Here is a 14,791-nt window from a genome sequence, read left to right as displayed (position 1 = left end):
AATCTGCTTGTCATTGGTGTTTTTCCAAGTGGGATCTGAGCAACAAAATGAAGTAGAGCTTGCACAGCCCAGCAGAGCTGCGCACCAGCTGTGCAGGGTACCTGCCACCTACCTCTACTGCAGCACAAAATCTTGCATGAGCTAATGCATGAGCCCTGCCAAGAAGCTGATCTGAGGTGCCCCAGAGCCATTCTCACTTGAAAGACAAAGAAACTGAAATAAACAAAGGAAGAAGTTTTGTCTTTATGACTACAACTCCCAGGACACCAGGGCTTTCCCTCAGCTCTATATAACCAATAAAAAGGAATTACAGAAACCACGTTTCTAAAATTATCTCAGGCGCATGCATATTCCTGCAAGCATTAGGAAAAGATTAAAACCAGAGCAGCTAGTGCTGTCTCATCCAAAAGATTTGCTTACCAGTGAGAGACTGCTCGTGTAACGCTCTCTCGAGGAGAAGCCGAGCACCAGGAGCTGAAGGATCCCGAAGCTGCTGCAAGGCAGCTCTGGTGTGAGCAGCGGGGCAGAGGTGCCCTTACCAAAGCCCAGGGGGACGTGCAGGACAAGCGGCAGTGCCACCTCCCTTTTTGTCCCGTTTTTTTTCCCTGCTCCATTCTGGCAGGTATCCTCTTCTCCCTTTCTAATTCCTCTCTGCCTCCTGCCAAAGTAGTTCAGGAATTAGCAGGGGATGCTCTTTGGCCTTCTTGTCGTTACATTTAATTAGAAGACACCCTCATTTGCTTTGGTTTTGCTCTCCTACCTGGCAGAGTCATTTGCATATCACAGGCCATTCTTGAGTCTTGTTCTTGCTCTGCCTGAAGTGAGCAGCACAGAGGGTCACACTGAGTGGCTCAGCAGCAGCAGCTGTGGCACAGCCAGAGTCGACAGCTGAAAGAACACCTGGAAAGTCTACAGGACTGGTTAAAAATTAATGAAAAAGGAGAAATGCTGAACATGCAGTAGGCCTGGGCTGGCCAAGGTCAGTGCAGACACAGAGAGCATCACGACTAGGTGGCACTCTGAGAACAAATCAAGCCCTAAGCACCTCTCCACCACAGAGAAGTAAGAAATTCATAACAGTTGTACCGTCTACTCCCTTAGTGTGTGCCTGGAATATCTTGAGAGCAAATACAGTTCTGGAATTCCCACTTCCCCTTCAAATGGCACCGCAGTGAGGCAGCAGTTCAGTTTCCAGGTCCCTTTGTCATCAGGCTGTGCCAGTGCTACCAAGAGCAGTAACTCGTACCAGATCCATGCTGAGTCACTTTTTTGGCTTCCCTGCATAATTTGCATCAGCAGAATCGTAACAAACCGTCTGCTTCCAGACACCAGATACCTTTGCAACACCATGCCCCATACCATAGGTTGGTAATACAGCAACTGTCACAGGCACCCAGATGAAGATTAATCACAAACACTTCCATAATGTATGAAATAAATCAGATCTTTCAGGAACAGTCACCTTCTCAGTGGATGCTGAGAGCTTTTTGGATCTCTGCTATAATATTACAGGTTACACTGAACCATTTCAGTTGCTCTTGACTTTGCTTTTGTCCATGCCTATCCTTAGGCCATGCTTCCATGGCTGAAACTTCCAGCCTTCAGTACTTACAAGTGACACTTGTAACTTTGGTGGGCATAAGTTTTTCTTCAGGTCCACTCTTAAACTGACCTGGAATTATTAAAAATATTGGTGGGCCAGGAAAAATATGTGTGTTGTGACATCAAATCCTAAAAGAGACTCATTGCTGAGGAGGAAATCTAGGAACAGAATGATGAAAAGAATCCTGTCTGCTCTATTTCTTGCCACCTGTTCACATGAGGCTTTTTTAGCCTGGTTCATTTAAAGAAACAGCAGTCATCTGGCAGAGCTGAAATGCAAACACAAATCAAAATGCCAGCCCTGGAATTTGTTTTGGCTAGAGATCTACAGAGATGGGAAAATATGATAATTGTACAATTCACAAACTCTAGGCATTTCAATAGAATTATCTGTAAGCCAAGCTAATTACCTTGAAAGAAATAGTTCAGAATCTGCTCTCTTTCCTAGAAAACTTCAGTATGTTTCATGAAATTTGCAGTCTCTAAAGTTTTCTTCCTTTTTTTTTTTTTTGTCTAAATAGGGCGCAACCAAAGAAATCAAATTGATTTCTCATGACAGCATGGGAAATAAGGAATGCATAGTAGATATAGGCTTTAAATGCTGCAGTAGAGATGCAGTTTTACAGAAAAAAATTGTCTGTCTGTACATGGTTTTGCTGTACACACAAAAGCAGCTGCGTTACAGAAGGTTATTAATCAAACTGGCTCAATGCTTTAATTTCTATTCCCTGAGAAATTCTGAGAAAACCTCAGTTTAAAGAAGTCACGGTTTTGAGTAAATTACTTGGAAGTCATTATGTGTTCTCTGAAAAAAGTAATTTTTCAAGCTATTTAAACAGCCCATCCGAAAAGCCACCTATTCTCCTCCCACTCCCACAATTTTGTCATCCTCCTCCCCCTACGTCAATCCTCTTGCACCTGCTGGTTCTTCTTGCACCTTTGTAAGCACAGCAGGTTTAAGACAGACCTAACTTGGTTGTGCAAAGCTGATTAAAACCAGAGGAAAAGAGGTGATGTGAAGAACGTGAATAAAGTTAATGTTGGATTAATGGCTGTATTCATCATACAGAATGAGAGAGCATTTGGGGGAGGTGAAGGGTGTGAAAGAGAAATAGAACAACTTGGAGAAGCTACAGAGAAACAGCCAGAGAATGTCAATATTCCAGCACATCATGTTCACTGTGCTCCGCTACTGTGAATCACAGCACAAGGTTTTATGTACCAACCATGGGCATTCAGTCAATTTTAATTGTATTTCCTGTTGTGACATGCCTTTGGAAAGAGACGTTGTTCTGACTGAAATGTTTTCTTTCACTGTCACTTTTCCCATCTATTCAGAATCAAAGCAAATTGTAGAAAAATAGAGCCTTCAGAATGGCTGGAGCAGATTGTTGTATGGCTCGAGTTAGCTCAAAGGAAAGAACAAAGAAAATCAAGTGGCAGCAATGCCTTTCCAAGGCACAGCAGAGATGGATGCTGGACTGGGAATCACACCATTCCCTGTAGGAATGCAGTGGCAATGGGCTCTTTGCAGAGAAGGTTGGGTTTAATCTGGATCCACTCCCTGCTTGGTTATCAGTACAGCATTAAATTGAGTACAGTTTGGTCCATAGCAAATCTCTCATGGGTGGGTTTTGAATCAGGAAAAAGCCAAGGCTCCTGTTCAGATAATGTGGCTGCCCACCAACTACCCCTCAAATTCAGATTAGACTGCAGGGACCACCTTTTCCTTCTGTGTTTATACACCAGCTGCATCACAAGCTTCTGGCCATAACCTCAAACAGTAATAAAATGACAAAGCCTGCAACACATTTCTCATTCTGAAAGAACAAAAACCCCATCTGGAAACTGCAGATATATCAAGTTTATTAAGAGAGGATAAAATGATCCTTTTCATGCTATTAGTACTATTGACTTGTAATCTCTTGATGCAGTTTAGATATTATGAAGTTTCAGACTTAATATTCTACCCAGAAGATGATATAAAAGCCATTATTGATTTCCACTTCCTATAAGCAGACTTCATCTCTATGTAAATTAAAGATTGTATCATATACTTCACAATATAGATTAGTTGTCATTCAAGCCTAGATCTATTCTCATACCAACAGGCAAGTTCCAGGCAATAACACACCCAGTGAAACCCAGTTAGGCCTTTGCCCATTAACACTCACATCTACAGGCACATCATCAAACACCATAAGGAAAATTTGGGAGGTATTTCTTGTGAGAGAAGGAGTGGTGTACACAGCAGTGCCGCAAAAAGCATCCCTCACCATCATTGTTCTGTGGGAATAATTACTCCCTTTCTTTTCACCTGAGGAGGACAGGGGAAGACAGCAATGTCTTCCACCTACCAGCTATTCAAATCCTTCAAATACTTGGAGAACTTCCAGAGGAGAGACAGTAGAGCAGCAGCATCAACGTGGTAAGGTCTCCCACACAGCACCCCAGCCAGCTTCTCCCCTAACACACACCTGGGGATCAGGGAGCGTGAGCACTGCCAACAGCTCTCCCTGTACCGCAGCGAGGTGTTTCCTATGTGCTCTTTCCTTAGTAACCAGGAAGCATTTGTTTTCTCCTCTTCAGAGCAATGAAGACAGCCGTGGGACCCACATATCAATCATTTGGCAGGAGAAAGCTTAACCCTGCCATGAATGTCCTTGTCACATGCTGTGGGGGAAAAACCAAATGTTACTGTAGGCATTGGGGGCCACATCAAGTGTGGAGCATCTTGGTTTGACCCTGGTGTGAGCAGGACATTGGTCAAGAGAACTCCCGAGGCCTCCTCCTGCCTGAACTACCCTGTGATGGAAAGAGCAGAGCAAAGGCTTTCTACTAGGACTGGCTTCCACCACACAAAGCAGCGCTGGAGTCTAAGAAAACAGCATTAGCTCTTGTTGCTGAATGTACTTCCCTTCCTGACTAAGGAGATGGGTTTCAAATCACCTCCCCATCCAAACCTATGCTGCACACAACAGAGTGTAGGAAACTTAAGTCTGCCAAAACCTCGCTCTGACCCTCCAGTCCTTTTCTAAAAGACAGCCACAAAACTCTCACCTCCTTGAAAAACAGCCTTATCAAACCCAACAAGGCCCTCAGATTATTTCTCATTAGGCTGCTGATAGGCATTAAAAAACCTCACTGTGTGGTGAAATTCAAAGCACATCACCCAAGCAAGGCTGGAGAAGAACAGCTGAGATTTTCTGGTTTCATATTAGGCTCAGCTCCAGCCATTGGAAGTCTGATGATGAAACTTGCTGTGCAATTAGCTTCTTTCTTTAGTGATTTTTATTACCGTGTCACTCAGAAGCTGAACAGCACATCCACTTCTAGTCATACATAATCTTCTCTGTAAGAGAAACTCACAAGATTTTTAACTCAAGCATTGCATTTACAGCAACACAGTTATTAAGCTTTGATGGGCAGCATCTATAGGGTTTAAGCACACAAGTGAAGACAGCAAGCACAAAATGACACAGAGGTTCCCTCTGAACATCAGGAAATGCTCTTTCACTGTGATCCTGACTGGGCACTGGCACAGGTTACCCAGAGATGCTGTGGAGTCTCACTCCTTGGAGATACTCAAAAGCCAGCTGGACATGGTCCTGGGCAAGTAGCTCTAGGTCATCCTGCTTGCGCAGGGTGGCTGGATGAGACAACCTCCAGAGATTCCTTCTCACCTCAAGCCCCCTGTGATTCTGTGAATGAAAAGTTTAAAACATCCAACATTAACATCTGCTGCAATTAACATCCCTCTCCTAACTTCTTGGAGGCCTCCTCTTCATTTGTGAAAAGTCACATCACCTCACAAACAGAGCAGGCTCAGGGGACTTTTGAGGACATTTACAGGCAGGAGCTCAGCAAAGGTGCAATAAGTTCCTCAGCTGTCAGACCTTGTTACTCCAGTCCTTTTAGCTTCGTGGCAGTTTTACATTTCAGAGCACTTTGTTCCAAGTTTGTCAAGGACCCTGAGACTCTGAGCCTCCAGCAGTCAGCACAGTTGCACATTGTGCCGGTTTGGACAAATTTGGAGGAAAATATCCTCTGATAGAAAGCAGGTTAGAACCACCCCTCTGCCACCAGGTTCAGGAAAAAAGAAATTTTCCTCGGAGGAAAGTGAAAGAGATGAAAAACTATTTATTTAACAAACACACAGGAAAAGGATAATAATGCTAAATAATAAAACCTCTTGCTGTGGTGAGAAACCTGGGAAGATTTCAGAGTCCTTCTGTAGGTGTAGTCTCTCTCCTCCTCCTAGGAGCTGGGTCGGTGTAAAATTCTGGGGCCTTGGTGGAAAATTCTCCCGATGTGTTCTGATGTTGAAACAGTCCAGAAGAGAAGAAGGGAAAAACAGGAGTCCCAGGAAAACAAAGCTCAACTCTCCGTTTCCCTCCAGAGAAGATGAGCCAAAAGCTGGCTGAAAAGCAAGCGGGGTGCTTCCTCTGCTCTTGCTACCACAGCAGGAGAACGCAGAGGAGTCTGTGTATCTGTGCCCTTGAACAACTGCTTTGAAAAGTTCGCTCGGTTATTTTCCTCTCCCCACTCTCGGGCTCAGTTTAAAGGCACAGAAATGCACAAAATTAATTTCTGGGCATAGAGCAGCGATAGGGGATATGCATCATAAAGTCACCCCAAGACACATGCACTGAGATTGTGCTGTACATCCACTTTTACCACACTACAACTCGATTACTTGAGAGAGGAATATCTCTCTCTCTCTATTACTAGAACTTTTTCATCTCCTCTCTCTGTCCTCATACAGCTAAATTTTAATTAGAACAAGCTCTTATGACTGCCCCATTTGTCCACTGGAGGTCAGTCTCTTGCTACAGAAAGACTGTCCCTCTTACCTGGTGGGTCTGCAGGGGACAGAAATCTTACAGCAGTACCTCATATTCCTGTCACAGGATTTTAAGCCTTTGGGTACAAGATGAGGACAGAAGCCCAGTGCAGGTCCATAATGGAAGCCTGCTCCAGGCATGTCCCTTCTCAATCAAAGTGACTCAAAGAATTGCTGGAAGCTCACATGTAGTGTTTTCCCAGCTATTGAGCAGGCTCGATCCAAAAGCTGCAAGTGCTCTCCTGCAGCTCTCCTGCCGCCGCTGCAGAGTTGCAGGAACCAAGTGCCAGTCTTCTCTCTTGGGTAAAAAACCATCTCATTGAGCAGGAAGCTCATAACTGATGAATGACCATTTTGAAACATTTTCACACTTTCTGCATTACCTGGCTTTGTATTTAAATCAGATACTAAAGTGCAATTACCAGCCAATAGATTTTTACTATCTAGCTAATCCTACTTGGCTCGTGTGCCAGGATGAGCTCCAGAGAAGGCGGCTGTTTCGGCTGCTGCTCAGGCTGCGTAGGAGAGGTGCTGCACCACGCTGCTTTCAGCAACACCCGCTCATTAGCAAGGCTTCCTCAGCTACTGCCAACACTTTGCCAGACATTCAGCACAAAGATACGGGTGTTTGCCTCTCCCAGGCTGAGCAACAGATGATGTTGGAGGATGGCAAGAGCAGCGACCAGGAGTGAGCGAGTGTGCCAAGGAAGGGTGAACAGCCATGAGAACGGGGCTGTTTGGCAGTCCTACACAGAGCACAGGCACTGCTCACACACTGCAGTCCATACCAGTACTTCAGTGTGGATCAGAAGCGCTTTGGAAGCAAATCTGCTCACTCCATTTCTCCATGCTGTAATTCCTGTCATGGAGCAGCACATGAATTCAATTCCTGCCAGATGCAGGTAGGCACAAGACCTGCTGTCACTGCAGCTCCAGGCATTTAGTCTGCATGAAGCAGGACTGAAGCCCAGCACCTGCTTTGCCCTGGTCTACAGACAGGCTCCCTTTGAGCCCCACTTCTGAGTCACTTGGACATGATCTCACCAGCCAGCTGACATCAGGGCTGTCTAGGCTGCAGTTTCAGGCATTAAGACTGATGAGATGAGACAGTGCCCATGCTGAGGATCTCAAGACCTACAACTTTCAAGTTCTACTTTATCTTCTTTACCTTCCATGCTAAGAAATTAATGGTGCCTCCTGTATATCTTCAGTTCTGTCCTGCCAAGACCACTGATGTTCTCAGAGGGAAATTTTGTTCTTTCCATCCCACTACCTCTCCATTTCATTCCATATATGCTTCCTGAGGCAACAAATTTTTCTGCATCCTTTCTACAGCATTGATAATCCCAGTTGGCATTCAAGCACTTGGGTGAGAATAAATGGTTGCTGCCCAAACCCAGAGAGAAGCAATACCTGCAGCAGGCTGGTAATTGCAGCAATTGTGCAAAGCTCACATCTGGAAGCCTTAAAACAGAGCGGCACTTTAGAGGTGTGCTTTACCCACATATTCTTTTTATATATCCTACCACCCTGAGTATTTTATGTTTTGCTGAGCAGAACACATTACCAGTTCACTAGACTCCTTTAGCAATTCTTGTATTCATTAATTTTAAAAAAGACCTATTTACTATTTAAAATGTCAGCTTAAGTCTATTATGGTATCGAGGCCAGCAGCGCCGCCAGTGCCATTTGTACCCTCATGTCTCATCTGATCAGTGAAGGAAATAAAAGCTGAAGCAGGCAGATGGCTGAATTGAAGAGAAAGGTCATTGCATACTGCAGCTGATAAGATGAAGAGAATAAAATAGGGAAGGTGATCTTCAGGGAAAAGGTTAAAATGTAGCCTCACCATTTGGAGGCTTCTGTATGGAGATAAAACAAAGAGAAGTATCATCAATTTCACCGAAACATTTTCTCCTATTGTTTAAAACAGAAAAAAAATCCTGACCTTTCTCTTCCTCCCCATCTCTGTCCTAAAAATCTTTATTTTCCTACCTCCCATTTAAGTGACAGAAGAAAGCCACAGATCTGTGCTGTTATTCTCCCCACGTAAGTGTGGCATCCATGCTTAAATGCGTTTACTCTGCTAACACAGTAAATAAGCAGCAATGTTATAGACAACTCCCACATCTCCTATCTCAAATAATTCTAGCTGCTGGCTGGCAGCTGCCTCATCATTTGGTGTATTTTAACTAGGTTTGAAAATCCCTAAAGGATTTATTATCTCTTTCAGCAAAGTACAAAGTAAATCTATCAAGCCATATAAATAATTCACATAAATTCTAGAAACATTGCAAAGAATGTAGGACAGGAGAGGCACCACTGGAGAGGAATGGAGCATCCTTTACTTAAAAGCACATGGTAGACCTAAATTCAGTTTTCTAGGCAGACCATGTCAACTTATAGAATAAAGATGGCTCTTAAAAAAAATTTTTAAAGCATGGGTTGTCATGTTAATAACTGAGGGTTTTGAACAGAGTACAGGGGAAGAACAAAAATGGGATACTGCTTTCAGGTAAACACTTGTCTGATGGCAGATGGTTGTCTGATGGTTGCATACAAGGCAGCAATCTTGCTTATCTTCCTTAAAACATTTGTGAAATGTCTCAGTGGTGCTTTGCATCACTTACAGCAAATCAGTGACTGGTACTGGGAGGAGCAGTGAGCCAGCAGGATCCAGGTATTTTAAGGTAAACTCCAAATGCCCCAAGGAACCGCAGACGTTTATAACTAATCAAGATCACATTGCAGCACAGCACTGCACACATTATACACCTTAACAGTCTCGACAGTCACATTACATATTTTGATGAACCTATACAAAAGTTCTTCACAGCAATACAAAAACTTCACCATCTGCTGTAAGAAAAACTTCTAAACCTTTGTTACAGCAAAATGTGCCGTAAATACAAATCACGTAGAAATAAATTTATGGGGAAACTTTAACAGCCATCCTTGAAAATGTTACTTTGGTCATCATTCTGAGAATATGAAACAAACAAAAATCCTTCTTCCTGAAAGACAGAAATAATGATTACAACATAATGGCAACCATAAGCAGTTCAGCCAGCTGTGTGAAGGCACCCTAAGAAGAGTTTTAGGAAGCATACCAAATTTGGAAGGAAACACAAACAGAACAGAAAAACAAACCAGTGCAGGTATAGCTGAAAACACCCCAAAATCCATGAGAGAAAATGAATACAAACAGACCTGAAAGAGCGTCCCAAGTAAGGCTAAGGTGAGGCCTCGCATGGTTGGAGTAAGCAGTGAACTCAGGAAGAGTCGCACTTCACCACTAAGCTAAGCCTATGATAAACAATCCTACTACCACCATCCTCCTCTTGTGGAGAGGAAAAGCCTTGTGCCCTGAAGCAGCACCCCTTTTAACACCCACTGGTACCAGCACGGTCACAGAACAAGGATCCATTCAAGGGAAAGACTTCATGGTCAACCAACCAAACCATAGGTCCTGCTGAAAAAGGGAAGGGGAATATCCTTGGCTGGTAACATGCAAACCATCTACTGAAAACCAGGGGGACGAGACTCACAAGAGGAGGAGGCAGAGGGACAGGCTGCAGGTGACAGCCCGTGCTGGGCTGTGGAGTTCAGGAAAGCAGGGGCACTGCCACCATGGCTGGTGACAGCATCCAGTTTGTGAAGGGTGACAAGCAGCAGGCATGGGCCATTCAGCAAGTAGAGAAGGTGACTGGTAAGGGACTAGAAAGTTAAACTCACTAGAGAAATCAAACATTAACAGCAGGATGACTCAGGAAGCTGACTAAAAAATTCATCAGCACTGGCAGATACCAAGAGACCACCTGATTTCCAGGAACAGAGGAAAGAGATGACTTCTGCCACCCCCTTCAGTGAGGTTTGGCAGGACTACTGTTCAGAGTTGCTACCCCAGACAGAAGGGACAGGCTGCCCAGTATTAACTGGCATTAGGGTAACTCGGGCAGATTCCCAGGCCTCTCTTCCCTCCTCTACCCCACACTTCACTGGCAACGAGTGACTGCTGAACGGAGCAGTTTCCATGTGGTGCGACAGCGCAGTGATTGAAATGCCGAATGACTCAGAGAGGCAACAAGCTTAAGACAAGCTGCTGAGACATCTTAAAACAGTTGCCCTCAGCTCTAATCTCTAAATCAGTCTGCGCATAACAAGAGAAAAGCACAGAACTCCACCCTGCTCCGGCTAATCAGATAAGAAGTTCTCTATCTGCAGCAGTAAGAATTAATCTCCAAGAGACTACTATATTTAGCTAAGAATCTTAGGAGCAACTTCTCTTCCCATATAGCTGAAAAGCCCAGCCCAGCACAAACCTGAGAGTGCTTTTCACTTGTAGGAGTGCACATCTATGTCATCCACCGATGAGAACATGTTTCTCCAGAGAAATTTCAGAGACTTGACAGCACATAAGAAGACATTCTTTGTGTGCTAGTAGAGAAGGCAAGATATGAAATTCCTTCTGCCTGGTTTGTACCTAAAGGATTTCTTTTTCTCAGTGTTCTTGTTCTTTCTCTTCTTCTTTTTAATGAAAGCTGACGGTCAGTTGGGAACCCACAGTCCTTCTGGAGTACTCACACTTCCTTTAAAGTCCAAGGAAACTGGGAAGGGTGTTCAGTGATAAGCTCAAGTCTCTCACGACTATTCTGTGGCAGACACCAGCACCTGGGGGATTCTAGCAGGGATCGTAGCATATTTTCATCACCTGTATATCACTCTCAGTGTTTAAGTACCTGAGTGCAGATCTGCCTCAATATGCTAAAAATCCTTGGACTTTGGTGCATGTGTGCCCTTATGTGTGTATGGACTCACTCTTATCAAGAATGCTTCAGATTCCGAAGTGGAAATTCACACCCCTTCAGGGCAAGCACCTTTCCTCAAAGCAGACTACAGCAGGCTGAATTTATTTATTTGGTTTTTCAAAAGGAAAAAATGTGTAATGTCACCTTAAAAAAAAATTCAGGCTAAAAAACCGTCTCTACCTAAGCTGTTCTTTTCTTTTACTTCTTGGAACTAATACCTCAGCTCAAAATTTAATTTGTGCAACTTCAGCTTCCAGCCAAAAGATTCTAATGAAGTCTTCATTATGATGAGGTTTAACACTCAGCTCAGTTTACAGTGAGATTTTAAACATTTTTAGAAATTACTTTTTTGCTGTTCCTGAGGTATGTTGTTTCAAGGGGAAGAGAATGCCTCTTCATTATTTAAACAGTGCCCAGCAGAGAGAGAACATAGCTGAAAAATAGATCAAGAACCAATTTCCCAAGGAGACATTTCCCTTCCTCCCAACTCCATCTGCACACTGCAAATGAGCTCAATTTGGAGCTTGTTCTCAACACTATGACTTCGACACATGACTACTCATAATAAAGGTGTCTTTCTTCTCCATTCATCTTGGTAAACAGAAATCTCAAATACCCAAAAATCTAGTTCAGTTTAGTTCCATGAAAATTCTTTAAAATTCAAAGGACAACCACAAAAGCTGTAGAAGCAGCATACTGAGTGACCTTCAGTCCTAACTCCAACCAAGCTCCAACAAGCAGCTATAAATGCTTTACTAAGAGAACCTTTGAACCAAAAAATGTCAAGCTTGCACGTTCAGTTTCTATGTAGAATTGATGTCTGTGCTCTAAATTACCTGAATTAAGTTCAAATCAAGAAGTGGGAAATTTGAGAGAAGTAAGAACCGAGTGCCAGAGGGACTGGAGTTTTCAGTTGAACAGAATAAAGATTAACTTATTTTCCAAGAAACAATGGCATCTAAGATGCATAAACAAATCTGTTCAATTTACAATTAGGCTACTATATTACACAATTGGTTTATATAAGTTCTTCCCAGCAGGATGAAAAGCCTCTCCTGGCTTTAATCTGATTACAATTAAAAGATTAAATTTAAAGTACTTTTCTAGTAGGCCTACATGGGCTTGTATTTTACAGTATTGTGCTTGGTGTCACTAACCTACAAAAATGACTTTTTATTAAAAAAGTGTGCAAGAAGACTTGCTGATATAACTTATATTTTCTGTCTTGTTCTTTCCGAAAGCAGAGCTGGCATTTAATGCATTTCACTGAAAAAAAAAAAAAATCCCTAAAGCTACCTGTAGGGAAATTCATACCTGCTTAGGCCAGCCAGGAACTTGGAGCTTGAGTCAAGGCTGCAAAAGAACCAAGTACGGATGTCAGGAGGAGCAGCAGTACCTCAAGGGAATCTGGTTTTGTAGACTCCAGCCTTCCTCCCAGGAACCTCATGGTTCCTTGGGATCATAGACAGCATGTGGAAGCCTTACATTTTCATTTTTCTTATTGGTAAGTTAAGATAAAGATTACCAGCAAAATCTTATTAATCTAAGGAAAGAAACACAGGCTCAAAAGTGAGATTTTATTCATATTTGTTACTTATGCACAACCTGAAGTATGGTAAAACTGATAAAAACAGCCTAGAAGAGTGTTTACATCACTAAATTCAATTCACATTTCATCCATAAAATACCAAAAGGAAAATGACAACATTGCAGGTTCAGAAAAACAGGTCGGCTACTAGGACTGGTTGGCTACTACACTATCTTCACTGGTCACAACTGATTGCTTTTTTAATGCTTATTATTTAAAATAAGCACATATTACAAAATTTCAGACACACCCAACTTCTGTGCTCATAAAATATATCTTCTGTCATATCAAATTTCAGTAGATTGGAAAGGATTTTCTGCTGAGACATTTCATTTCAGCATGTATCAAAGAACATCAGGAGTGCTCTCACCTTGTGTACCTACACAGTGATGTAACACTGAGGTCACAGTTGCACCTTCAGCTACCTCTCAGAAGAATAATTCTGCAGGGCACTGTGCAAGCACAGCATGATGGTAAGGACAAGCCATCTCTCACACAGTGATGAAAACCACCATCAGGCTACAGCCTAAATTCTGTCCTCTATGGTGGACACACAGACCTCAGACCCCAGGACACAAAATAAAGCAGACTTCAGCTCTGCATTTTATGGCAAAGACAAAACCAGCTCCAGCTGGGATGGAGATCAGCAAGTACCTTCAGCTGCCCCTGGTTACCAAGAGCTGTAGTTGCTCTCCACTATGCAGAGATCTGTCATACTTTGTGTGATAAATCTTAACACCAGCACTGAGGCAGCACGTTACCCCTCTACCATACAGGCAGCCACCACAGCTGCACATATAGCCACCACAGAAACATCATATGCAGATTAAACAGCAATGCAGTAGCCAACAGTTTGCATGCAAACATCGTGTTAGACTGTTACATTCTCAGGACTAAAACTGTTAATGGTGTAAACACAGGTTAGACAATCACCTTCCATTTCTCTTCTTATTTTACATACTTCTTTTAAGAACAGACAGGGGGCCTCACAGAACAAAGGAGTTCTACCAAATGTTAGGCCTGGAATTACACAGACTTCTGTCACAAAGATTAAAACTGTAATCTGGTAAGGAAAGAACTCTTCCCCTGCTATGAATAAAATTTAAAAGCCTCATTGGGCAAAGCAGCAGCCTGACTCTGAGTCCAGAAGAGAGGGGAAAAAAAAAATTTAATACTGCACTGCTGATTTTTAAAAAAAAAAGGAAAACAGAGACAGTCAAAGCAGACTTTATGGCAGCAACTATTCCTAGGAAAGGACCAAAAATGTGTGTGTGTATATATATGGCATAGTACCTCAACAGCCATTAAAACTGCTTTAACTGCCCATGTTTTATCCATGGGGTACTGGTAAAGAAATACATTCAAAGTAAGACTTCTGAGTAAATGTGCTACATGACTACACATGTACAAATCAACAACAAAACTTATTTACACACATTTATACCTACAGGCATAAAGACCAAGTTTAGTACTTGTGAAATGTATCTGATTGCTAGATCCGGACTGTTCCAATATTTAGTCATAACAGTAGCATTTCTGCACTGCAATAGCCACAGGGTTTCAATCAGGTCTATCCTGCATGCAGTTGACCTTATCATAAGACTGAAAAGCTCTACAGGTATTTTCATTTTCAATTATAACATGGACATGCATCTGCTACCCAGCAGAGAGCCCCCCCAACACTCTTTTCAACAAGCAGCCAGCAACTTAGAGCTGGTACTGTTACAGACATATCCTGTCTGCTCACCAAATGTTCTTCTTGGATCATGTGGATTCATTCTTCGAAGTATACATCTCATCATCTGCTACATTTTTAAGATAAAAACAAAGATAGTATAAAATCAATTCTGTATGCATAAAAACTTAAGCCCAGAAGTAGTTAAAAATAGACTAAGGTGGGCATAATTAGGACCTAATAAAAAAGCTAAAAGTCACATTTATGGAACTCAA

This window comes from Coloeus monedula (genome assembly GCF_965178545.1).
Source record: "Coloeus monedula genome assembly, chromosome: 3".
NCBI lineage: Eukaryota > Metazoa > Chordata > Aves > Passeriformes > Corvidae > Coloeus > Coloeus monedula.
Note: the sequence above shows the minus strand (reverse complement) of the source record.